This window comes from Ovis aries, chromosome Y, assembly GCF_016772045.2.
Source record: "Ovis aries strain OAR_USU_Benz2616 breed Rambouillet chromosome Y, ARS-UI_Ramb_v3.0, whole genome shotgun sequence".
In the NCBI taxonomy this organism is placed as follows: Eukaryota; Metazoa; Chordata; class Mammalia; order Artiodactyla; family Bovidae; genus Ovis; species Ovis aries.
The window spans coordinates 9,150,546-9,177,082 of record NC_082741.1 but is presented as its reverse complement, the minus strand read 5'-3'; the positions used below and the strand labels follow the sequence as shown (position 1 = coordinate 9,177,082).

At 44.0% G+C, this 26,537-nt stretch overlaps 2 pseudogenes; one reads left to right on the top strand and one right to left on the bottom strand.

Moving 5' to 3' along the window:
- The window catches only part of LOC132658885 (MYND-type zinc finger-containing chromatin reader ZMYND8-like), a 64,426-nt pseudogene that overhangs the window by 6,794 nt on the left and 31,095 nt on the right, over nucleotides 1-26,537 (bottom strand).
- LOC132659065 (testis-specific Y-encoded protein 3-like) lies at nucleotides 13,872-17,391 on the top strand (annotated as a pseudogene).

Sequence of the window (26,537 nt, the reverse complement as noted above, 5' to 3'; positions counted from 1 at the left end):
AAAAGTTGGCTTAAAGCTCAATATTCAGAAAATGAAGATCATGGCATCTGGTTCCATCACTTCCTGTGAAGTAGGTGAGGAAACAGTGGAATCAGTGTCGGATTTTATTTTTTTGGACTCCAAAATCATTGCCGATGGTGACTGCAGCCATGCAATTAAAAGATGCTTACTCCTTGGAATAAAGGTTATGACCAACCTAGACAGCATACTGAAAAACAGAGACATTACTTTGCCAACAAAGGTCCGTCTAGTCAAGGGTATGGTTTTTCCAGTGGTAATGTATGGATGTGAGAGTTGGACTATGAAGAAAACTGAATGGCGAAGAATTGATGTTTTTACACTCTGGTGTTGGAGAAAATGCTTGAGTGTGCCTTGGACTGCAAGGAGATCCAACCAGTCCATTCTGAAGATGAGCCCTGGGATTCCTTTGGAAGGAATGATGTTAAAGCTGAAACTCCAGTACTTTGGCCACCTCATGCGAAGGGTTGACTCATTGGAAAAGGCTCTGATGCTGGGAGAGATTGGGGTCAGGAGGAGAAGGGGACGACAGAGGATGAGATGCCTGGATGGCATCACGGACTCAATGCACGTGAGTTTGAGTGAAATCCAGGAATTAGTGATGGACAGGGAGGCCTGGCCTGCTGCAATTCATGGGGTCACAGAGAGTTGGACATGTCTGAGCGACTGAACTGAACTGACTGAACTGTGAAGCTTAGAGACAGAATCAGAGTGAGGCAGTAAGGGACCAGACCATCACCTAGCAGGGTGACTACTCTTATCATCACCTAGTGATAGGCAGGCATGGTGATTTCCTGAGCTCCGGTTCTGGAAGAGAAGAAGCAAAGACAGTGATAAGGACCTCCCAAGTTATATAATCACTCAGGAGAGAACGCTTCCTCATCACTTCCATCTGGGACCCAAAGCAGGTGTTATTGTGGAGGGCACAGCTGGGGTCCGCAATCAAGCTCTCTTATGGTTCTTGTCCACCTCTTCTTACACATTCCTCCCTACTCATGACACCCACACTGTTAGTCCTCTGGAAGGTCAGTGATGCAGCTGGTCATCACGACATGGAAACTCTGACAAAAATGCAGTGAAGTTACATTCAGTCTCCCCAGTTCTGTTGAAGGCAGAGACCAGCTAGGCAGCAGGGCTTAGCTTACTTAGCACAGAAGCCGCACCCCAGAGCCAGGCTGGCCACCTGAGTAACTGAAGAACCTGACCTCTCCCACGGACAGGACAGGACACGCGGGCTGGTTCAGCCAGTCACTGTGGAGGACAGTGGGTGTTACTCCAGGGCGCATCATGAAAAGAGCAAGGACGGAGCTCCTTCAAGAAGCCAGATCAGGAATCCCCTGGTTAGGGGAATCGGTGCTGGTTTGGACTTGGTGCTTTCAACCAGGTGCAAGTCCTGGTTAGGATTTGGTGCTTCCACTGCCAAGGGTACAGGTTTACAGGTTCAATCTATGCGTGGGGAACTGAGATCCCATGAGCTGCTGAGCGTGGTCAAAAAGAAAAAAAGAGAGAGAGAGAGAAACCAGACCATCCGTCCTCACTCTCTCATTATCTACTGCAGCTTCCAGTGGCCATGAGAGGCACAGCAAGGAAGAAACCAGGCAAAGCCAAGACCCATCACTCAGGAAAAGACACACCCATAAAGGAAACACACACAGAGACACTCACAAGGAGAGCTCTTTGGCTGCTGGGAAAAGTTCCCTGTTGGCTGCCATGAGGTGGGTTCATACTCATACTTCTGGGCTGGGTAGTTTCGTCGAGGCGGGTCGTCCATAGTGATTGGGACAGAGGTACGTTGTGTGTCACACCTGTTGCTAACTGGAGATAGTACAGCATCCTCAGAGACTGGCAGAGAGCTACAGTCTGGAAGAGAGCTTGAGTCTGTGCAACCCCATCAGCTCACTATCCTGACCTCCAATAGGCTACTGATCTTAGCACTGGAGAGCTGGTGGGTCAATGTCGCCATTTTCCAACTTAAGGCATTTAAAGAAAACTAACGCTTTTAAAAATGCATACTAAACCATGAACAGGATCACTGGACACTGCACTAGATTACAGGTGGGAGTAAGGCAACAGTTCAGTTCAGTCGCTCAGCCATGGTGCAGAGGGTGGAGTGGGGAGAAGAACATCCCAAGGAGCCTGATAAATCGGGTGAGGGGCGTGGGGGAGGGAAAGATCCTGAACTGTCAGTATTAGCGAGTGCTGCAGTATTACTCTAGAGTGTGAGCTGAGTTGGAGTTCCCTCGAGGCCTGACCAGGACTGTGAGCTCAAGCCTTATCATTTCCCCCCTGGTTGCACTCCACAGCCATCTAGCTGAAGGGTTGTGTCAAAGCAGACAGACCAGCTCATGTCTGACTCTCTAGGTCATCCCAGTGCACCAGCCCTGAGCACCCTGTCTCATGCATCAAACTTGGAAAGGTACCCAAATTGGAGGGGAAGGGGTTAGAGGATTAAATAAAATGATGACATCAGTAACAAAGAGTAGTAGGTAAGGCCTGGGATTAGGTAGGGTGTCAGTTACAGCCCCATCACCTGCTGCTGCGATGGAGACTGCTGGCTGGCTTGCTGCATTCCATAGGTCACTAGGTGTGAAATATGCTTGGAATTACAGATAGAGGTTTGTAACACTGTATGGGAGGAAGTGGTGAAAACCATCCCCAAGAAGAACTGCAAAAAGGCAGTGGTCTGAGAAGGCCTTTCAACTAGCTGAGTGCAGAAGAGAAGTGAAAAGCAAAGGAGAAAAGGAAAGATATATCCATCTGAATGCAGAGTTCTGAGGCATAGCAAAGAGAGAGAAGATAGCCTTCCTAAGGATTCAATGCAAAGAAATAGAGGAAAATCATAGACTGAGAAAGACTAGAGATCACTTCAAGAAAGTCAGACATACCAAGGGAACATTTCATGCAAAGAGGGGCACAATAAAGGACACAAGTGGTATGGACCTAATGGAAGCAGACAATACTAAGAAGAGGTGCCCAGAATACACAGAAGAACTATTGATAATGACTGGGATAACCACGATGGTGCACTCACTCAGCTAGAGCCAGATTTCCTGAAGCAAGAAGTCAACTGGGCCTTAGCAACTACCACTATGAACAAAGCTAGTGGAGGTGACGGGATTCTGGCTGAACTATGTCAAATCCTAAATGATGAGGCTATGAAGGTGCTGTACTCAATACCCAAGCAAATTTGGAAATCTCAGCAGTGGCCACAGTACTGAAAAAGGTCAGTTTTCATTCCTATCTCAAAGAAACGGCATGTCAAAGAATGTTCTGACTACCAACAATTGCACTCATCTCACACACTAGCAAAGGAATGCTCAAAGTCTCCAAGTCTTCAACAGAAAGTGAACCAAGAACTTCTAGATGATCAAGAGGGATGTAGAAAAGGCAGAGGATCCAGAGAGTATACAGCCAACAACCGCTGGATCACAGAAGAAGCAAGAGAATTCGAGAAAAACATGCAGTTCTGCTTCACTGAGTATGCTAGAGCTTTGGACTGTGTGGAAAATGCTTAAGCAAATACCAACGCTAGAACAACTTACCAGCCCCTGAGAAATGTGTATGCAGGTCAAGAACCAACAGTTAGAATCAACATGGAACAATGCACTGGTTCCAAATTGGAGGAAAGGAGTATGTCACGGCTGTCTATTGCCACTTTGCTTAGTTAACTTCTATGCAAAGTACATCAAAGGAAAGGTCGGATTCGATAAAGCTCAAGCTGGAATCAAGATAGCCGGGAGAAACATCAACCTCAGATATGTAGATATGCATATTTCAAATGTGTAGATGACAACCTCAGATATGCAGATGACACCGTTTGTCAGAAAGCAAGGAGGAACTAAAGTCTATACTGATGAAAGTCAAAGTGGGCAGTGAAAAATCTGGCTTAGAACTCAACATTCAAAAAACGAAGGTCATGGCATCCGCTCCCATCACTTCATGCTGAATAGAAAGGCACACAGTGGAAACACTGACAGACTGTACTTTCCTCAACTCCAAAATCACTTCAGATGCTGAATGCAGCCATGGAATTCAAGGACACTTGCTCCTTGGAAGAAAAGCTATGGCAAACCAAGACAGCACATTAAAAAGCGGAGACATTAGTCTACTGACAAAGGTCCATCCAGTCAAAGCTATGGCGTTTCCCGTAGTCATGGATGGGTGTGCGAACTGGACCATAAAGAAAGCTGAACGCCAAAGAATGGGTTGATGCTTTTGAATAGTGGTGTTGGAGAAGACTCTTGAGAGTCCCCTGGGTTTCCAGAAGATCAGCCAGTCAATCTGAAAGAAAATCAGTCCTGAATATTCACTGGCCGGACTGATGCTGAAGCTCCAACAGTGTGGCTCCCTGATGCGAAGAACTGACACACTGGAAAAGATGCTAACCCTGGGAAAGACTGAAGGCAGGAGGACAAGGGGATGACACAGGATGAGATGGTTGGATGGCATCACTGACTCAACGCACACAAGGCTGAGCAAGCTCGGGGCAGCTGGCGAGGAACAGGGAAGCTTGGTGTGCTGTAGTCCATGAGGTCACAAAGAGTCGGTCACGACTGAGTGACTCAACTGAACTGAATAATGCTTATGAGAACCGTCCACTATAGCTGAGTCCTGGCTCCAGCTCTATGAAATATTCAAGGTTTTGGAACAAGTCTGATACAGCAAATCTCCAGGAAGTTCCAACAACCCCAGAAATACCTGCATATTTCAGATGTTCATATGACAACCTCAGATATGCAGATGACACCACCCTTTGTCAGAAAGCGAGGAGGAACTGAAGAGTCTGTACTGATGAAAGTGAAAGTGGACAGTGAAAAAGCTGGCTTAGAACTCAACCTTCAAAAACTAAGCTCATGGCATCCAGTCCCATCACTTCATGCTGAATAGAAAGGCTAACAGAAATATGTCCTGAATTTCTAAGTGGTGACACTGCACTTAGTCTAGTCTGGCATCAGTTCAGTTCAGTTCAGTCGCTCAGTCGTGTCCGGCTCTTTGCGAGCCCATGAATCGCAGCACACCAGGCCTCCCTGTCCATCACCAACTCCTGGAGTTCAGTCAGACTCACGTCCATCGAGTCTGGTATGCTGAGGCACTAAAACCATAAAAGCTCGGAGGGCAGTGGCTACATTTCTTTAATAAATTTGGTAATAAGTCCCCAAGCCCTCCAAACATGTCTGAAGCAGCTCCCACCACCTCAGGAAGTCAGATCGTAGCTCAGAAATCTCCCTTTCGTTCTCCTTTCCAACTTCCTCCATGAAATCACCTACCTGTAGCATTTTCTGTCCCTGGCCTGGGAAAGATTCTCTGTTCTTAGAGTCTTCACTGAATTCCATGAGTGCCCATCCATTGTCCATATTTTGAGCTGCCTATAGACTGACTGGAAACATTGAGGAGTGGAAATGAGAGGCTGAAGGCAGGCCTGCACTGCGATTAATTAAGTTCCGTAGCGAGAAACTGCACTTCCTTTTAGCTAAGCTGAGTATTGTTAGTGATTTGATCATCTGGGAGATGAGCAGTTTCTCTCTGAAACTGACATTAAAGGCTTCTATATGGCTTCACTTTGGGTGTTCGTCTTCTCCAAGGCCTACTCTACCTTACTGTTACCTCCAGTGTTCTTATTTGAGCATGCCTTGGTCCTGATGTGCTGCAGTAGAGACTCCTCCAGGCATGGCTAACGTGGATGGTGGAGAAGTCTTGCTAGCAGTTTCTCGAGCTGGTAGAGGACTTGAAGTCTATACTCTTTATCAATCCTGGGGATGTGTCCCTGGCATGGCTAAAAGTGTTAATGGTGAGCTTGCCTGGAGCTGTGGTTTTGCTGCTCACAGTGGCCCTTGTTGGGGTTGAGGACTATGTACTTCTCCAGGGGTTGTGGCCTTCAGTCTGGAGTAGATTGTATTCCTGTCTTTTTTTTTTTTTCCCCCAGACATGTAGTTAGGAAGCTAGAATGGTGGCCTCTCTGGGGTCTCAGGAATCCAGAGGACTGGAGAGAAGAGCGCCGGCCATAGACAACAAACTCTGTTGTGGACAAGGTGACACCAACACACCCACCTGGCCAACTGTGTGGAGCAGGCCCAGGCAGCTCCAATGGTTTGAGAGGGCTTGAGATCCTCTAGGCTGCCTCATGGCTAATGCAGCCTAGAGTCTTGGTGAGGGGAGGTTTAGGGAGGCCTAGACCTCCCTCCTTACCATGATGTCATGGTGACCATGACATCACAATTGTGTGATTTCACTACAGCAATGGGCAGCGATGCCTTGGTCACTACCATTCGCCTCCTCAGATTTAAAAGGAGAGGACTGTGTCTTTTTAATGAGGTCAGACTGCCTTCCTGATGTGCTTATTTTCATCTACCACTGCCTGTGAATTATGCTCACTCTAATAGATCAACTTGACCCATGAAAGAGAAGTACATTCTAGCCCAGCTGAATCTCTAAAGAGACAGTGAAAGCTCTTAGGGAGCATGAGGAATCTGTGAGGATTATCAGTTGATTGGAAAAAGAGCTCTTTAGGATTTTCCATTCCCTGAAAATATATGTATGACAAAGTCAATATAATATTTTAAAGTAATTAACCTCTGATTAAAATAAATAAACTTTTTTAAAAAGTAAGAAAAGGATGCCTGTTTTGGAACTGACAGCTTCGTTTCCAGAGAAACTCCATGTACTGCTTTCCTAGTGTTGTCATAACAAAGGGGCCCATACCAGGTAGCTTCAATGAATATCTTCTCCAAACCCTCGGGATCAAGTCAGCAATCAAAGGGTAGGCAGACGTTCTTCTGATGTCTCTTTTGGATTGTGACTGGCCATTTTTTGCCTTTATCTTCACATAGTAATGTCTCTGTGTTGATTGTGACTGATCTCCTGCTCTTATAAAGTCTGCAAGCAATAAATGCTGGAGAGGGTGTGGAGAAAAGGGAACCCTCCTATACTGTTGGTGGGAATGCAAACTAGTACAGCCACTATGGAGAACAGTGTGGAGATTCTTTAAAAAATTGCAAATAGAACTGCCTTATGACCCAGCAATCCCACCTCTGGGCATACACACCGAGGAGACCAGAATTGAAAGGGACACATGTACCCCAGTGTTCATCCAAGCACTGTTTATAATAGCCAGGACATGGGAACAACCTAGATGTCCATCAGCAGATGAACGGATAAGAAAGCTGTGGTACATATAGACAATGGAGTATTACTCAGCCATTAAAAAGAATACATTTGAATCAGTTCTAATGAGATGGATGAAACTGGAGCCAATTATACAGAGAGAAGTAAGCCAGAAAGAAAAACACCAATACAGTACACTCACACAGATATATGGAATTTATAAAGATGGCAATGATGACCCTGTATGCAAGACAGCACAAGAAACACAGATGTGTAGAGCGGACTTTTGGATTCAGAGGGAGAGGGGGAGGGTGGGATGAGTTAGGAGAATGGCTTTGAAACATGTATACTATCATGTAAGAACCGAATAGCCAGTCTATGTCTGATCCAGGATACAGCATGCTTGGGGCTGGTGCACGGGGATGACCCAGAGAGATGTTATGGGGAGGGAGGTGGGAGGGGAGTTCAAGTTTGGGAACGCATGTACACCCGTGGTGGATTCATGTCAATGCATGGCCTAACCAATACAGTATTGTAAAGTAAAATAAAGTAAAAATAAAAATTTAAAAATATAGGAGGAAAAAAAGTGCCAGTCTTATTAACCCAACTACCTATATAGAGACCCTATTTCCAAAAGGGGTCAGAAATAAATACGGATGAAGACAAATTTCAGAATTTATAACCAATCTAGAAATCCTCTCCTCAAAGACATAATGGAAGGAAAGCATTTCTATTTTGGAGTAAGTATTAAAATATAATTTGATGCACATAATAAGCAAACTACTAAAAGACTGACAAGACAAAAGATATACTCTACATATGCATCCTAGAAAATCAGCTCATTACAAAATTTTCAAAAGAGTAAGTAGTCTTTGAGTAAGACTGGATGACAACCTTTGTCACACTTGGTCTAAATTCACCTGGTAACTGGGGGAGCTATCAGTCTCTGCTAATTTGCTTTATACAGAAGGAAAAACTGCTCATACTTTTCTGAGTGTATTTGGTTTAGAACTGAGTCATTCTCTCAGAGAGTCTGTTACCCTGCATAGACTTGAAAGATAACTTGCTTCTGTAACAAAATACCCATGCAACCAACATCTTTAGGTCAAGCGATATTGAAACACTGGAGTTTAAAGCAGAGAGATGCTTTGTTGCAGAGCCATGCAAGGAGATGGATGGCTTATGCCTTTAAAAATCACAATCTACCTACAGAAACAAAAGACCTACATATAGAAAACTATAAAACACTGATGAATGACAACAGTAGATGGAGAAATAGACAGTGTTCATGGAATGGAAGGACTAATATAGTGAAAATGAATATATTATCCACAGCAATCTATAGCTTGAATGCAATCCCTATTTAGATACCAAGGGTATTTTTCAGAGAACTAGAACCAATACTTTCACAGTTTGTATGGAAATCCAAAAAACCTCCAATAGCCAAAGCAATCTTGATAAGGAAGAATGAAAGTGCAGGAATCAGCCTGCCTGATTTCAGGCTATACTACAAAGCAACAGTCATTGACAGTACGGTACTGGCACAAAGACAAAAATATAGATCTACGGGACAAAATAAAAAGCCCAGAGTGAAATCCATGCAGCTATGGACACCTTATCTTTGACAAAGGAGGCAAGAATATACAATGGAGGGAAGCCAATCTCTTCAATAATTGATGCTGGGAAAACTGGTCACCCACACATAACAACAAAACTAGAACACTTTCCAACACCATGCACAAAAAATAAACTCAAAATGGATCAAAGGTCTAAACGTAAGACTACAAATTATAACACTCCTACAGGAAAACATAGGCAAAACATTGTCTGATGTAAATCACAGTAGGATCCTCTATGGCCTACCTCCCAGAATAATGGGAATAAAAGCAAAAATAAAACAAATGGGACCTAATTAAACTTAAAAGCTTTTGCACAATGAAGGAAACTATAAGCAAAGTGAAAAGACAGCATTCAGAATGGGAAAAAAATAATAGCAAATGAAGCAACAGAAAAATAACTAACCTAAAAAATATACAAGCAACTCCTGCACTCAATTCCAGAAAAGTAAGCGACCCAACCAAAAAATGGGCCAAAGAACTAAACAGACATTTCTCCAAGAAACACATGCAGATGGCTATCAAATACAGGAAAAGATGCTCAACACAACTTATGATCAGAGAAATGCAAATCAAAACCACAATGAGGTACCATATCAGGCAGGTCAGAAAGGCTGCTATCCAAAAGTCTACAAACAATAAATGTTTGAGAGGGTGGGGAGAAAAAGGAACCCTCTCACACTGTCAGTGTGAATTGAAACTAGTACAGCTACTACGGAGAACAATGTAAAGATTCCTCAAAAACCTGGAAATATAACTGCAATTCTTCTGCTGGGCATACACACCAAAGAAACCAGAAATTAAAAGACACGTGTGCCCCAATGTTCATTGCAGCTCTGTTTACAACAGATAGGACATGGAAGCAACCTAGATGTCTATCGGCAGACAAATGGAGATGAAATTTGTGGTATATATAGACAGTAGAATATTACTCAGCTATTAAAAAGAATGCATTTGCATCAGTTCTAATGAGGTGGATGAAAGTGGAGCCTATTATGCAGAGAAAAGTAAGTCAGAAAGAAAAATTAACGCATATGTATGGAAGTAACAATGACCCTATATGTGAGACAGCAAAAGAGACACAGATGTAAAGAACAGACTTTAGCATTCTGTGGGAGAAGGCAAGGGTGCGATGGTTTGAGAGAATAGCATTGAAATATGTATATTATCATATATGAAACAGATCTCGCCAGTCCAGGTTCGATGCATGAGACAGGGTGCTCAGGGCTGGTGCACGGGGACAACCCTGAAAGACGGGATGGGGAGGGAGGTGGGTGGGAGAATCAGGATGGGGAAACCCATGTGATTCATGTGAACTTATGGCAAAAACCACCACAATAATGTAATTAACCTCCAATTAAAATAAAATTTTTAAATGAGGTAAAAAATAAAGATTAGAAAATATTGCAACTGGGAATAAAACCACAGCATATCAGAATTTGTGAGATGCATATCTAGAAGTGCTTATAATTTAAAATGCTTGTATTAAAAAAGAATAAAAGCCTAAGTCAATGCAAAGAAAAATCGCAAACTCCCTCAAAGCTTTCAGCAAAGGCCACATATAGGAAACATGAGGGAGGGGTGTGATTAGCTGTTGCAAACTTCTTGTTGTCAGATCTTGCGTTCTTGAGGTAAGGAGGTGGTCAGCTAACTGTGTCCTATAATCCTCAATGGAAACAAATATTATTCCCTATGCCCTGAAAGGAGATTCCAAAGATTCACTTTTACCTTCCAAGGTCCTGGTTGCAAGGAGGGGGTCCCTGTATACCCTGATTATCCTGTCTGAGAACATTCATCTAGCACCCAATCTTGTTAATTCCAGCAGTGCCCAGTCCCAGCTGGAAGACGCAGATCTCAGTTCTCTGTGCCCTTCCCTTACCAAGGCCCCCACACACTGCCCAGCCACCTTCAATGAGGGAACCAGGTACCCAGCATGCAGCTGACCCTCAGCCTCCTCAGTCTACCCAAATGGGGAGATGGGTCCTGTACACTGTGACCCATGGAGACTGCCACAACCATTCAGACACAGAGGTGGGGATGGGACATGTTGGCCATTGTTTTGAAACCTGGGCCAGGCCAGTGAGTGGATCCAGCAAGGGCTCCAGGACTCTGCAGGACACAGCCTGTCTTCAAGCTTGTCCAAGCTCCACAGTTCATTACCCAGCCCAAGGCCCAAGGGCCTGGAGGGCTCTGTGGGAAGGCTGTAATATATCTTTCAGTACATTCTGCTGAGAGGCTTTCTGTTGGTGGTGTTGGGTTTTGTAACTTCCCTAATGGTCTTGGGCTGTTTTCCATCCTGCCTCTATTACACTATCTTCCTTGATGAGCTTATTGAACCCGTGAGTAAAAGTTGGTAACTTGGGCCATCATGGGCCATTTCCACTAGCCTGACGACCACATTGTACTCTGTTTCTGTAACGCAGGGATATGAACTTCACAATGTCATGTGATGTAAAGGCTTTTGTCTGCCTCTAACTGAACTATTTAACTTAGCATAATGCCCTCAAGGACATATATGGGGCTACCATTTATTTATTCACTGCTGGAATTGTAGTTGACATGTAAAGTGTTTCTAACAATTATATTTGGACTACAGATGCATAACAGTGTTGCTTTAGTTTCTGCTGTACGTATGTCACACTGAATCAATTTTAGGTGTACATCAGTTCAGTTCAGTTCAGATGCTCAGTCGTGTCCGATTCTTTGTGACCCCATGAATTGCAGCACGCCAGGCCTCCCTGTCCATCACCAACTCCCGGAGGTCACTCAGACTCACGTCTCTCGAGTCAGGGATGCCATCCAGCCTTCTCATCCTCAGTCGTCCCCTTCTCCTCCTGCCCCCAATCCCTCCCAGCATCAGAGTCTTTTCCAATGAGTCAACTCTTCGCATGAGGTGGCCAAAGTACTGGAGTTTCAGCTTTAGCATCATTCCTTCCAAAGAAATCCCAGGTCTGATCTCCTTTAGAATGGACTGGTTGGATCTCCTTGCAGTCCAAGGGACTCTCAAGAGTCTTCTCCAGCACCAGAGTTCAAAAGCATCAATTCATCGGTGCTCAGCCTTCTTCACAGTCCAACTCTCACATCCATACATACGTCCCGTCAATTTTGGGTTTCCTTCCCATTTATGCCACCATAGAGCAGTTGAGTCCCTCTCTTCTTTTACTTTTCTCAAAACATACTAGTTTTAAAAATTTAACTGGGGGTTAATTACAATACAATATTGTGATGGTTTCTGTCATGCATCAACATTAATAAGCCATAAGTGCACAGGTGTCCCACCCATCCTGGAGCCGCCCCCACATCCCTTCCTACGCTATTCTTCTGGGTTGTTCCAGACTCCTTGCTTCGCATGCCCTGCTTCATGCAGATGAAAACGTGGATGATGATTTATCTACACAAAATATGTAATTTTCTCTATTTCACATGTGAGAAAATGGGTGCAGATGTTTCTACCTGAAATAGGAAACTGGCATTTCACATTTGAAAATCTACTTGTGTAATTTTCTTCATCATATGTGGAATCTTGTCTGTTTCCCAGAGGTACACCTGTGCACATGTTTTCCTACACGAATGGGGAATTCTATATATTTTAGATATGAAAAGTTGAGCATATACTTCCCTTCTTGAATTCTGAAACTGTATACATTTCCTATATGAAAATATCAATGAAATTTTACTGACATGAAGTGTGTAATTAAGATCTGGGGAAGCGATATGGAATTGAAATTATCTCTATTTCATAAACAAAATTCTGGGCACCACCATTTCCTTGTGAAATACTTAATCCTTTGTATTTCTAATGTATAAAACAAGGACTGTCCACCATGAAATATGGAGTTCTCTATATTTCCTGTATCAAAATCTAGGCATTCTTCTCCTTCATGAAAGTTGGACTTCTCTATATTTCATATCTGAAGACCAGAACGAACATTTTCCTGTTAGAAATAAAGAAATCTATGCATTTCATAGATTTCAGGAACCACTGGTTCTTCAGTCTCTGAAACACCTGTTAGCATTTGTGTCTCTGTGTGTTGCACGTGTGTGTGTATGTGTGTACTTGTATCACCTGTTTGTGTGTGTGGGTCTGTGAGTGTGTCAGGTCTAAGGTAGGTGCTCAGTGTGAAACACCAGACATCCTAGGAGACAGAGTGTGAGCAGTGGAAACTGTCCAGGCACTTAACCTGAGTGTGCCCACCTTAACTATGGGGTCTGGAGGTAGAGTAACTAATGCTCAGGAGGGGCACTTTGGGCCACTTGAAACACTTACAGGAATACCTCTGTTCCTCTGGGAAGTGCATCCCCAGGTGCACATCCTTAACTAGCCAGGTGCCTCCTCTAAGCCGCAGGCCGGGGGTAAATGCCAAGAGCTGACAGACAGTAGGCCAGGGGCTCCAGGGGGGCTAGGCTAGGGGTTGCACTGTGGGGCTCAGACAGCTGGCCGAGGAAAGTGCACTGCTTCTTCCTCAGAGGATGGCTGCATTCTTGACACTGCTCAAGCCTAAGGCACAAGTTTACGGATGACTCTAAAGCATGTGCACATCCGTGAGGTTGGCATAAGCCCTCCCCCAACCCGCCCACCTTCCCCCACCCCCTCCACCGTGCACTCCCCTCCCAACCCCCCAACCCTGCCCGCTTCCGTCCTACTCCACCCACCCCCAACCCGTGGCTTGCAGTTTGGATCGGAAGTGAGCAACTCTGGACCTGAGGTACCCGGGAAACCTGTCTGACCTGTGTGGATCCCTGAGCACACGGAGTAGCCCACTGCCCCAGGGGTACCCAGGAAACCTGTCTGACCTGTGTGGATCCCTGAGCACACGGAGTCGCCCACTGCCCCAGGGGCAATTTCAAGCTTGAGGATGATTGCAGCGGCAGGTGCCCTGGCTCTCCCAGTCGCTCCTCAGGCACTGCTACATTGTTAGGCAGGCAAACGGCTTGCGAGGACACGCCCCGTTTGCACTGGACCGGGTGTGGCCGCTCTTCACCTGCTGCCAGAAGGCCCAGAATTCCAAAGGGCGTGTCCAAAGAGCTAACGCCTTTAGGCTCCATTTGATTGGTTCTGTGATGAGGTCTGGAGGTCAGGGTGGAGAGTTCAACCCCTTCCCGCCGCCATATTAGACGTGCGCGGCGGCACAGGGTTCTGCGCATGCGTCTCTTCCTTTCCCTGTTCGTTGGCTGTGGGCAAGTAACCCGTTGAAGTACCACGTATACTGCGGCGGGTGGGCGGACTGTGCGGGCTGTCTGCTGTGGTCTAGTGTCCAGCTTGTTTGCAGCTTGGGGCTACGGCGAGAACAACATGGAGAGTGAGACGGGGCCAGAGGAAGGCGGCAGCACTCCAGGATCCCGGATCTTAGTTGTGAGCCTGGGTCTTCACGAGGGAGGGGCCCTGGGGCCTACCAGCCTGGTGGGGGCGGCAGAGGCGATGCAGGCCCTTGGTGGTGTGCCAGGCAAGGAGGCCGCCCTTTTCTGGGTGGAGGAAGGTGCGGCCCTGGAGGAGGGAGACGTGGGGGGAATCAGGCAGGAATTAGACAGGATTCGCTGGTGTAAGACATCATGGAGGACACGGAGGTGGTCGTGTACCAGGAGCAGAAACAGGTGTCCTCGGAGGAGCAAGGCCAGAAACATCCAAGGCCCGGAGACCCGAGTGACCGGCTTGCGCTGGAGGCACTGGTGGCCCTGCAGCTGGAGTTGGATCCCGTGAATAAGAAAGCCCAAAGGGCGCATGCTCGCCTGAAACATAAGACCTGCCAGAGGCGGAGGGTGCATCTAGAACACAGAAGTGCCATCATCCAGGGAATCCCTGGCTTCTGGGTCGAAGTTGTATCCCTTGGTGTGGTGCTTGTGAATTTATTTATTTATTTTTTTAACCTGGGCTACTGCAGGAGCAGTTTACAGATCTGGCACTTCTGGTACAAAATTTACTTTTTTGGATAATGTGTATTGGTTACCGTCCTGCATATCTGTTGCTGAAAGTAGGTGTGATGTCCTTGCGTTCTGGTTAGCACAACCTATACTTGGGCTTTATTTGCAGAGGTCTCAATCAGAATTGTCATTAGCACCAGGGACTCTTCAGAGAAAAGGCTTGTCTGGAATCCAGTTCTCCGAAAAGCTGAGTGAATTTGGGGGTGAGGTTGTGATGAGTAAGTGGTCATACCTGTTCTAGCTAGGAGTGCTTGTTTTGCACAAGTAAGCTAACTTTCAAGGGGCTGCGATGAAGCTTATGCTGTTAGGAAGAGAACCTCCAGATAGTGCATGCATAGGCACAGCCTTGGACCTTATTCAGCATTCATACAGTTTGTGTCAACAGAAATGTGACGAGTTAACTAGTAGCAAGTTGAAGTCAAACAGTGCCATTCTACTCTTTAGGCTAGCTTTGTTTTTCCAGCACTTTTCCCTCTAGCATCTAGAGGCTCCTTGACTTAAAGCAGTTTATGAACCACCCCCAAATGTCAATTTTGATGAGCAAACAAGATGAGGACATGCTTCACTTCATGACCAACTTGAAGGTCAGGCAGGGGACACTGATGATTGTGGAGGGGAGGTGACTGGGCGGGGACATGGTTTATCCCTAAAACGTGGAAGGACAGCTCTTCTGTAAAGAGGTTGCCCACCTACCCCACCCCCAGCTCCCCACACTTTGTCCTGGCAGGTGGAGGATTTCAGGCACCCCACCCATCACTGCAAGATCACATTGTCCTTTCGGAGGAATAGGTATTTCCAGAATGAAGTGATTGTTAAGGAGTATCTGATTAACATCACTGGTAAGAAGCAGCTCCCTGGATTTGGGAGGTGGGGGCAGAAAAGTGTAGGTTGAATTGGAAAGTGATTTAGATCTTTCTCCCATATGCCTTTTCCTGCAGGATATCAGGCATCTTGTTCAACTCCAGTTCAGTGGTACCAGGGGTTTGAACGTAAGGCATACAGCCGCAGGCACCATGACAGCAGCGTTAACTTCTTCAACTGGTTCTTTGACCACAACTTCTCAGGGTCTGACTGGATTGCTGAGGTGGGGTCCCATGTAGCCACTGGGCCAGAACTGGTGATAAATGTTGGGAGTTGGTGGTGGTACATGGGAGGGCTCATGGTCTGGCCAGCCCTGTGCTGACCTTGCTCATTTCCCTGGCAGATCATCATAAAGGATCTGTGGCCCAATCCTTTGCAGTACTATGTGAAGAGGAAGGCTCCACCACAAGAGGTACTGGAAGGACAAGAGGTGAGGCACCCAGGGTCTGAGCACTGGCATATGTGTTGTCCGGGAACTTGGGTCGTTTATTTCACTTGTGGAGAAACTGAGACTCCGTGGAATACACAGTGACACCAGGGCATGAAGGAATCACCAAGAGACAGGACTGTAGTGAAGAAGGGGTTCTAACTAGAGAAGCTTGAGGCAGAGGAAGTGGCCTGGCCAGGCCAAAGTCACTCCAGTTTAAGTCAGCTGCACATCTCTGAATTGTCATTCCGTGGCCAACAAGTCCACCCTCAGGCTCCTCTTAAATTGGGACCCACCTGCTATTCCTCATGAAGTCCACTTTCCAAAAAGGTCTGTGAGTCTCCTTTGTGCAAGGCGGTTCCCCCACTGACCCATCATTTGATTCCATTTTGATCATCACACTTGTTATGTGTTTTAAATTTCTTTCACACCTTTTTCATCTGCCACCCTCATTCTGAGAATACTGACCACTGTGCTGGATTATGGAGAACAGTCTTTTATTTATTTTAACTGGAGGATAATTATTTTACAATACCATGACAGGTTTTGCTCTGCATTGGCCAACATGTGTCCCCCCAAATGCTGAACCCATCACCCACCGACCTGCCCTACCTGTCTTTCTGGGTTGTCCCACAGCATGACTTTGGTTGCCTTACTTCATGCATCAAACTTGGCACTGGTCATCTGTTTTACATAAGCTAATGTAAAGTTTTAGGGCTATTTTCTCATATTAACCCACCATCACCGTCTCCCACTGAGTTGAAAGTCTGTTCTTTATATGTCTCTGTCTTACTTACTGCCCTGCATGTTGGATGTTCGGTATCACTTACAAGGTCCTCAACTCCATATATTTGTGTTAACGTACAGTGTTTGTTTTTCTCTTTCTGACTTACTACACTCAGTGTAATAGGCACCACACTCATTCCATTTCATTAGAACTGACCTAGATTTGTTCCTTTTTAGAGCTGAGTAACACACCATTGTGTATCTGTACTCCAACTTCCTTATCCCTTCATGTACCCATGGACATGTAGGTTGCTTCCATGTCCTAGCTGTTGTAAATAGTCCTATGGTGAAGACTGGGATGTGTGTGTTTTTTACTCTGTGCTTAGAGGAAATGTAAAAGTTCACAGACACTCTTCCCTGGAAACTGACTTGAAAGATTCAAGGTGTCTTTAGTGTTTTAAGAGAGGATAGGTTTACATATTTCTTTCTCCTATGTTTTGAAAGGAACCCGCTCCCCCCAGATTTTGAGAAACTTGCAATGGAGTGTCCTCATTTACCTAAAATAGAAAACCAAAGAAGCTGCTTCACATGAAGATCAATGGCCAGCATAGTTCTCTTGGATGGGAAATTGATGAAGAGTGGTCTGGTGCTGAAATGGATTGAGCGGGAGACACAAATAAACCTGAAATAATTGTGAAGGATAAATAAAAAGCATCTACTGCCTGTGTCTGCGCATTGTTTGGGCAGGATTTCAGGACAAACACTTCAGCTGCATGTAGGATTCTCAGTTTACTGCGCGTGAATTACCATCCATGGAGATTTGTAGAGGGGGTTAAGTCATATGTTGGGGTTGTGTCGGGGACGCAGTTCTTCCTATGGGGAGGGGGTTGGGGAGGATGGAGAAAGAAGATGAAGGGTCCATTAATTGTGTGTATGGAAGTTTTACAAGAGAAATGTGGATGTTCATGGAGAGGGTCTGGTGAACAAGGACCAGAGATTGAAACAGTGGAACACAAAATTTTGTTGGAAGGTGGTGCCCCAGGTAGCTTCTCTGTCGCATATCATCAGACATTTTAAGAGTACAGGACAAAGAAAAGGCCTTCACATTCAACTCACTATGAACCTAGAAGGCCATATGTATATGAGCATGTATATGAGTGCACAGTCAGCTTTGCTGAGAGTCTGCTTCCCAGAGCTAGGTTTCCAGGTAACATCTTAGGGAATCAGGTATAAAGTATATGGTGAGGGGCTGTGGCCTAGGGAGAAAGTGAGGGGTGGGAAGGCAGTGAGGATATTAGTTTCTGGTAAAAGTGACCAGGGGAAAAGATAAATTGCAAGGAGTCAGATAAAGGAAAACTAATCCCGTCATAGATGTTTGAGGTCATGTGAACTCTTGTTTTTTCCAGGAACTCAGTTTAGGTACAAAGTGTGCAGGGGTAGAAGTGAGGGGAGTGAGGATGTTAGTGCCAACCTACCCAGCCATGTGCTCTGTGTCCCATGCTGCTGCTGCCATGGCTCGGGTAAATATTCCTTTTTCAAGGAAAGCTTAAGCTATTTGCCCAAGGGCCTCTATCAGGCCAAGGTGTAGAAATAACATTTTTCTCACGAGCCCTCTGGTGACAGTTTCCCTTCCTTGCTGAATGGCTCAGCACAGAATGTTTTCAACCACAACGGACCTGTCTTTCATCTAGGGCTTTGTCGCTACTCTGTTCAAGGGCCAATGGGAACACCTGAAGCATATGGAGCTCACTGAAGGACTGCTCAGCACTTAGGGTGGTCCTTCTGAAGTAGCTGACTGCTTTCCAGAATTGTGTCCACGTCTGGATTGGGCAAAGGACAGACTGGCACAAGTAGGGTAGGGAGAGTTCAACATCTGTACCCCAAGTGTTGCCCTCTCATCCCAGATAGAATGGCTCCAACATGGGCATGCCTGAGGGTGATGTCCCACATGAAGTTCTGTGCCACATGAAGTTCTCACTCTACAGCTTTTCTCCCTGAAGCAGCATCTCTTCTAAGGGCAAAGGGTAAATGTTGAACATCAAAGTTCACAGGTTTATGGATGTCCACTTCAAGATGCCCTGAATGAGATTCCTGCTCAGGACCAGCTTTTCCATTTGAATATCTACACCCCAGCTTTGCTCCTACAGAGATGCATCTGCAGCTCTAGAAGGCAAGGCATGGCCTTCTCTGGGTGATTTCTGAACAAGCGGCCCAGGAGACACTGGAAACATGTCTTCTTACTTTCTTAATCTGTAAACTTCAAAGAATCCTTGGGGCTCTGGCAGGCTGGTACCTGTCTTTCTTAGTGCTAGTTCAAAAACAAAGCAGAAACAGTGGTGTAGTAACTCTACAGCAGGTGTGAGATAGCATATTGGGGCATGGATTTCGGGACCTTAGACTGGGTCATTCTAGGGACTGCATGGCATTTATCCACATTCAGAAGTTTTAAGCATTGCAAAGAAGACAGAGACAAGAAAAGTTTAGGACAGTGTCCCCCAGCGCCTAATATTTCCTACCAGTGCTTCAGGACCAGGGGTGACTTTAGCTCTAACCTGTCCTGCAGTGAAGTGCAGAGATAATCATGGATCGGTTAGTAAATCCGAACTGTGGATGGTTGACTGGATAGTCATTCTCTGGAAACTTGCCATGACTTGTGTCCCAGACTCCTTAAGGCTTTCACTTGGGCCCTAAAGTCTAGGTGCTATTAGATTTGACTGCACACTCGGATGTGTTGTGTAAGGTTTTCTTCCACTGCATATCAATGCATGTGAGATTTGGTGGATTAGTGATGAATGCATGAGCATTCTGGCTCAATCAGCCTGAGCTGCGTTTGCTTCCTGTGCCCTGGATGTGTTCATGTTTTTCTATGTTTAGAATGAAGACTGGGTGTGTCCATTGTGTTTGCCCATGATTGTGAGTTGATATTTCTTCCTGTGAGTCTGCCTGTGCCTTCTGTCTTCTTTCATGTTGCACCCATGCTTGTGCCATTATGCACAGCTCTGCTGCTGTATCTGTCTTGCACGTTCCTATTCAACATATATGCATTCTATTGCTCATATTTACTCCTTTTTTTTAAGTTTGTGTATCTTTGTTAGACTGCATGTGAATTTGACCTATTCTTCATTCCTGGATCAAATGCTTCCAACATCTTGAATTGTGACTTGTTTAAAGACTTCCATGATATTTGTACACATCAAGAAATTCTTTATCACAGGGACAGTTAACAGTGATCCACATGTGGAAACAAGAATACCCATACACTTACAGTAATGCCTGATGGGCAAGAATATCACTCGTTGAAGTGAGAATATTAATTAGGATCACAGAGGGCAAAGATGTTGCTGGAATGCATCTGTCAGGAAATATTTTATCTGTCAGGAAAGATTTGGGGTTGACTTGTTAAGTGTTCTAAAAACACTACTGCAGGACTGAAATACATTGACTTTTACCCCTACCCATGTATTCTTGCCTTGATCGTTAAACTGACATTACCCACACAGAATTTCTTCATGATTGTCAGTAAATCATCACACACATGAGAGGAATTGGGGCTTGCCTTTCTGTAAAGAGAAAGTTGTTAAGGAATACTTGTCCCAGGGAAAAGGCGTGCATGATCAATTTCAAGTTCAAAGTCCCTTGCCATTTCTGTTGTGTTTCTGGAAGGAAAGCACAGGGAATGGAACCACACCAACCTGATTGGCACTGTGAACCAGTCTAAGGCGACAGAAGTAGAGAACACAGGCACAGGTCACTCAGCTGTCCACAGTGAGGACTTCCGACCCTGCCACATCCTTGCATGTCCATCCCCCTCATGAGCAGATCCCATTCACCTTCCAGAATATATCATAGAAGTAGAAGAGGACACTGACTTGCTCAACTAGCGAGTGAAAAATTAACCGGGGCCAAAAAGAGAGTGGTGCTTACCAAAGTCCGTTATACTGAATAAGTAAACCAATAGTTCTGCATGTCTGCAGGTTTCTTTTCAGAATTCTTTGTGAGTGTGTGTGTGTGTGTGTGTGTGTGTGTGTGTGTGCATACACACAGGCACATGCACACATGTGTGCTTGCCAAAATGAGTGTGTGAACTCTCTGAACTGGTTTGGCTGAGGGATGGAAGAATGGACACTGAAAACATGAAAGAGCTTGTGTAAGGTACAGAGATCTTGGGGCAGCAGAAACATTGATGCCCTGGAGAAAAGCCCAAGGATGTCACTCACAGAGCAAGCCATACATGTAAACAGGCGTGTAACTGTAAACATGTATCAGAAAGGAGAGGCAGAAAGGAGAGGCAGGCCAAAGGCACCTAGGGGCAGTCACAGAGGATGCGAAGAAGCAGAGGCAGAGAGGGCCAGATTCCCAGACACAGAAGAGGGGCTACACACGCCCCAAGACACCCGGCTACAAAGGGTTTTCTGTTCTCAAGTGAAGGAGCATTCTTTCCATGACAAGACCAGCAATATGAACACAGCTTGCTGTTTTCTGTAAGGTTTGGGGAACTGATGGTCTGTAGCATAAGCAGCTGCTACATTCAGAGTTTGCCAGTTTGAAATATCACTCCTTAAAAGGGTGTCTTCGGTTGATCCTGTCACCCCTCCCTGTCCTACAGGCCTGGGCTGATGGGGTAGGCTGGGGTGTGTTCTCACCTGGAGGCTGGATGAGAACAGAACTACTTTGAAAGGGCCTCTGCACAATAAGTGGGCAGACTTCAATTCCTCTGGTACTGGTGAGCCATGGCTCTTAGTGGGACACTCTTCTTAGCATCTCTGTATTTAGAGATGTTTCATCTGAAAATCTCTCTCTACACAGAGAATTTGTGTCACATTTTGACATGTGCCCAAATGTGTTCTTTTGAAGCACGGAACTCTATTTCACGTAAGAATACACGCATTAAGTTTTCTTGAATGAAATATGGAATTCTCTATATTTCACCTGTGAAAATCTCACCACAAAGCTTCCAAAACTAAAATGAAATTCTTTATATTTATATAAAAATGTATGCACATGTTATTTTCCTACATGAAGGTTGGAATTCTATGTACTTCACATATGAAAAACTGGGTGCTGACTCTTCCACATGAAATCTGGAATTTTGTTTATTTTGCTTATGAACACCAGGCCACTGATTTTAGTACAAAAAATATGGCATTTTGGTGATTTTATGTATGTAATTTGAGGCAGTGATTTTCCTCTATTGAGTACGGATTTCCTTATATTTCACATAAGAAAATCTTGGCAGAGACTTATTCCATGAGATAATGAACTTTTATATTTCATTTAGGAAAATCTGGGTCTTGATTTTCCTACATGAAATCTGCAGTTGTCTGCATTTAATGAATGAAAATCTGGGCACTGATTTTCCTACCTGAAATTTGGATTTCTGTACTTTGGCATTTGAACATCTAGGCACAGAGCTTTTTCCTATGAAATATGACATTCTTCTATTTCACATTGCATTGGGGATAAACAAGGTAACATGAAATATGGAATTTTTCAGATATCTCATTTGAAAATCTGTGTGCTGACTTTCCTTCATGAAGTACAGAATACTGTATATTTAACAATGGAAAGAATTGGCATTGATTTTCCTACAATAAATATAGAATTTTCTATTTCATACATAAAGTGATTTTCACGCTTAAGGTATGAATTCACTATAAATTAAAATATGAAGTCAATGCTAATTCAAGGTGATGAACAGGCAAGTAAAAATCCTTGAGGATGCGACCACACCTAATAGTTGAACCCTTCCTGTTCTGAAACTCAGAGACTTGATAAAAATTCTTCTTTTATTCAAAATGGGGGATGGAAATACTAAATAAGAGACATACCCCTAAGACTTGGAACTTATCTCTTCAGCCACACTGACTCTTCAGAGGAGTTGCTCTAAAAAGCCACATGTAAGAATAATCAGTTTGTGGACACCCAAGAGCTGTGGTCAGCAGGCCTGGTGTGAATTCAGAAGTGAGCTCAAAGCCAGGTCAAGAGGGTATTCTAGATCCTGGCTGCTACCATTCAAATGCCAATTAGACATCCACGGATTATGTGACCTTGGAAAAGCTGTTTGACCTGGCCAGATCTCAGTGTGCTCATCTATAACATGGGTGTGAGGACGTCCGTGAAACTCCAGTGGTTGAGACCTTGCCTTCCAATGTGGGGGATACAGCTTTGATTTCCTAGTCAGGGAGATAAGAGTCCACAAGCCTTGTAGTCAAAAAACAAAAACGTTTCCAAAGAAGGAAAATAAAGCAATATTACAACAAATTCAATAAAGACTTTAAAAATTGTGCACATTGGTGAATGGAATTGTTTCCTTAATTTCTTTTTCTACTTTCTCATTATTCGTGTATAGGAATGCAAGAGATTTCTGTGTGTTGATTTTATATCCTGCAACTTTACTATATTCATTGATTAGCTCTGGTAATTTTCTAGTGGAGTCTTTAGGGTTTTCCATGTAGAGGATCATGTCATCTGCAAACAGTGAGAGTTTTACTTCTTCTTTTCCAATTTGGATTCCTTTTACTTCTTTTTCTGCTCTGATTGCTGTGGCCAAAACTTCCAGAACTATGTTGAATAGTAGCGGTGAAAGTGGACACCCTTGTCTTGTTCCTGACTTTAGGGGAAATGCTTTCAATTTTTCACCATTGAGGATAATGTTTGCTGTGGGTTTGTCATAGATAGCTTTTATTATGTTGAGATATGTTCCTTCTATTCCTGCTTTCTGGAGAGTTTTTATCATAAATGGATGTTGAATTTTGTCAAAGGCCTTCTCTGCATCTATTGAGATAATCATATGGTTTTTATTTTTCAATTTGTTAATGTGGTGAATTACATTGATTGATTTGCGGATATTGAAGAAATATTCCTAAGTATTTTATTCTTTTCGTTGCAATGGTGAATGGAAACAATTCCATTCACCATTGCAATGAAAAGAATAAAATACTTAGGAATATATCTACCTAAAGAAACTAAAGACCTATATATAGAAAACTATAAAACACTGATGAAAGAAATCAAAGAGGACACTAATAGATGGAGAAATATACCATGTTCATGGATTGGAAGAATCAATATAGTGAAAATGAGTATACTACCCAAAGCAATTTACAAATTCAATGCAATCCCTATCAAGCTACCAGCCACATTTTTCACAGAACTAGAACAAATAATTTCAAGATTTGTATGGAAATACAAAAAACCTCGAATAGCCAAAGCAATCTTGAGAAAGAAGAATGGAACTGGAGGAATCAACTTGCCTGACTTCAGGCTCTACTACAAAGCCACAGTCATCAAGACAGTATGGTACTGGCACAAAGACAGACATATAGATCAATGGAACAAAATAGAAAGCCCAGAGATAAATCCACACACATATGGACACCTTATCTTTGACAAAGGAGGCAAGAATATACAATGGAGTAAAGACAATCTCTTTAACAAGTGGTGCTGGGAAAACTGGTCAACCACTTGTAAAAGAATGAAACTAGATCACTTTCTAACACCGCACACAAAAATAAACTCAAAATGGATTAAAGATCTAAATGTAAGATCAGAAACTATAAAACTCCTAGAGGAGAACATAGGCAAAACACTCTCAGACATAAATCACAGCAGGATCCTCTATGATCCACCTCCCAGAATACTGGAAATAAAAGCAAAAATAAACAAATGGGATCTAATTAAAATTAAAAGCTTCTGCACAACAAAGGAAAATATAAGCAAGGTGAAAAGACAGCCTTCTGAATGGGAGAAAATCATAGCAAATGAAGCAACTGACAAACAACTAATCTCAAAAATATACAAGCAACTTATGCAGCTCAATTCCAGAAAAATAAACGACCCAATCAAAAAATGGGCCAAAGAACTAAATAGACATTTCTCCAAAGAAGACATACGGATGGCTAACAAACACATGAAAAGATGCTCAACATCACTCATTATTAGAGAAATGCAAATCAAAAACACAATGAGGTACCACTTCACACCAGTCAGAATGGCTGCGATCCAAAAATCTGCAAGCAATAAATGCTGGAGAGGGTGTGGAGAAAAGGGAACCCTCCTACACTGTTGGTGGGAATGCAAACTAGTACAGCCACTATGGAGAACAGTGTGGAGATTCCTTAAAAAATTGCAAATAGAACTACCTTATGACCCAGCAATCCCACTTCTGGGCATACACACCGAGGAAACCAGAATTGAAAGAGACACATGTACCCCAATGTTCATCGCAGCACTGTTTATAATAGCCAGGACATGGAAACAACCTAGATGTCCATCAGCAGATGAATGGATAAGAAAGCTGTGGTACATATACACAATGGAGTATTACTCAGCCGTTAAAAAGAATTCATTTGAATCAGTTCTGATGAGATGGATGAAACTGGAGCCGATTATACAGAGTGAAGTAAGCCAGAAAGAAAAACACCAATACAGTATACTAACACATATATATGGAATTTAGGAAGATGGCAATGACGACCCTGTATGCAAGACAGGGAAAGAGACACAGATGTGTATAACGGACTTTTGGACTCAGAGGGAGAGGGAGAGGGTGGGATGATTTGGGAGAATGACATTCTAACATGTATACTATCATGTGAATTGAATCGCCAGTCTATGTCTGACGCAGGATGCAGCATGCTTGGGGCTGGTGCATGGGGATGACCCAGAAAGATGTTATGGGGAGGGAGGTGGGAGGGGGGTTCATGTTTGGGAATGCATGTAAGAATTAAAGATTTTAAAATTTAAAAAATAAAAAACTAAAAAAAAAAATAAAATAAAAATAAAAATAATAAATAAAAATAAAAATAAAAAAAATAAAAAAAAATTGTGCACATTAAACAAGAATGTTACTGGTAAGAAGCCCAATGAGATATTAGACTTTCATGCAAAAGACATTAGATTTTCATTCAAAAACCTGCTTTCATTCTACAACTATGTAGCAATTACTGTTCTAGGCCCCAGTAGGAGGCAGAAGGGATTTCCCAGAGACTTGCGATTCTGGTGGTGATTTTCACTCCTTGGGTTCTACAGACTTGAATCTGCAACTCACTGCAGAGCACTCTCATCCGACAGCAAGGAGATCTGCAAGCTTCACTTGCCCAGATTAAACAGTGAGCATAAAAGCACTTGGCAAATAAGAGAGAAGTAGAGAGGAGGGCTGGGGTGGTGGATGGGACACTTTGGGAATCTGGGAGTAGCAGATGCAAACTATGATGTATAAAACAAACAACAAGGTCCTTCTGTATAGCACAGGGAACTACAATCAATATCCTGTGATAAACCATAATGGAAAGGAATATGAAAAACTATGTGTGTATATAACTGAATTATTTTCTTATATAGTCAAAGTTAATACAACATGGTACATCACCTATAGTTCAATAAAATAAATTTTAAAAGACAGAAGACAGAACCTAAATGGAGAGTGTGCCCACAAGTGAACATAGAGCAGGTAAGCCTGCCCACCACATCCCTAACAAGGACCATGCCAAGAGAACAGGCAAGTTGGAGATGGATTCCACCACTCCCCGGTCCCCTTTAATTCCTGGAAAGATCCAAGGTTGGCCCTCCCCTATGCAACCACTGGCACTCACATTGCTAGTGTACTTGGCAGTGTCTGCAGCGACATCAGCTGAAGCAGTAGTGATGGGTGGGCTGACCGAAGAAGCAAGGGTGCTCATGGATACTGAGCTGGTCACCAGGGGTGAGGAATAGGTGCTGGTCACCAGGGTGATTGTGGAGGTGAATGGGTTCTGTGTGATCTCTTTCTGCTGGTCACCAGAAAAAGCAAAGTTCCTTGGTCACCCACCACCTGGGGAAGGCTGTCCCATCTGGAAGTTATGGTGGGAGCAGGGCCCAATCCACACTCT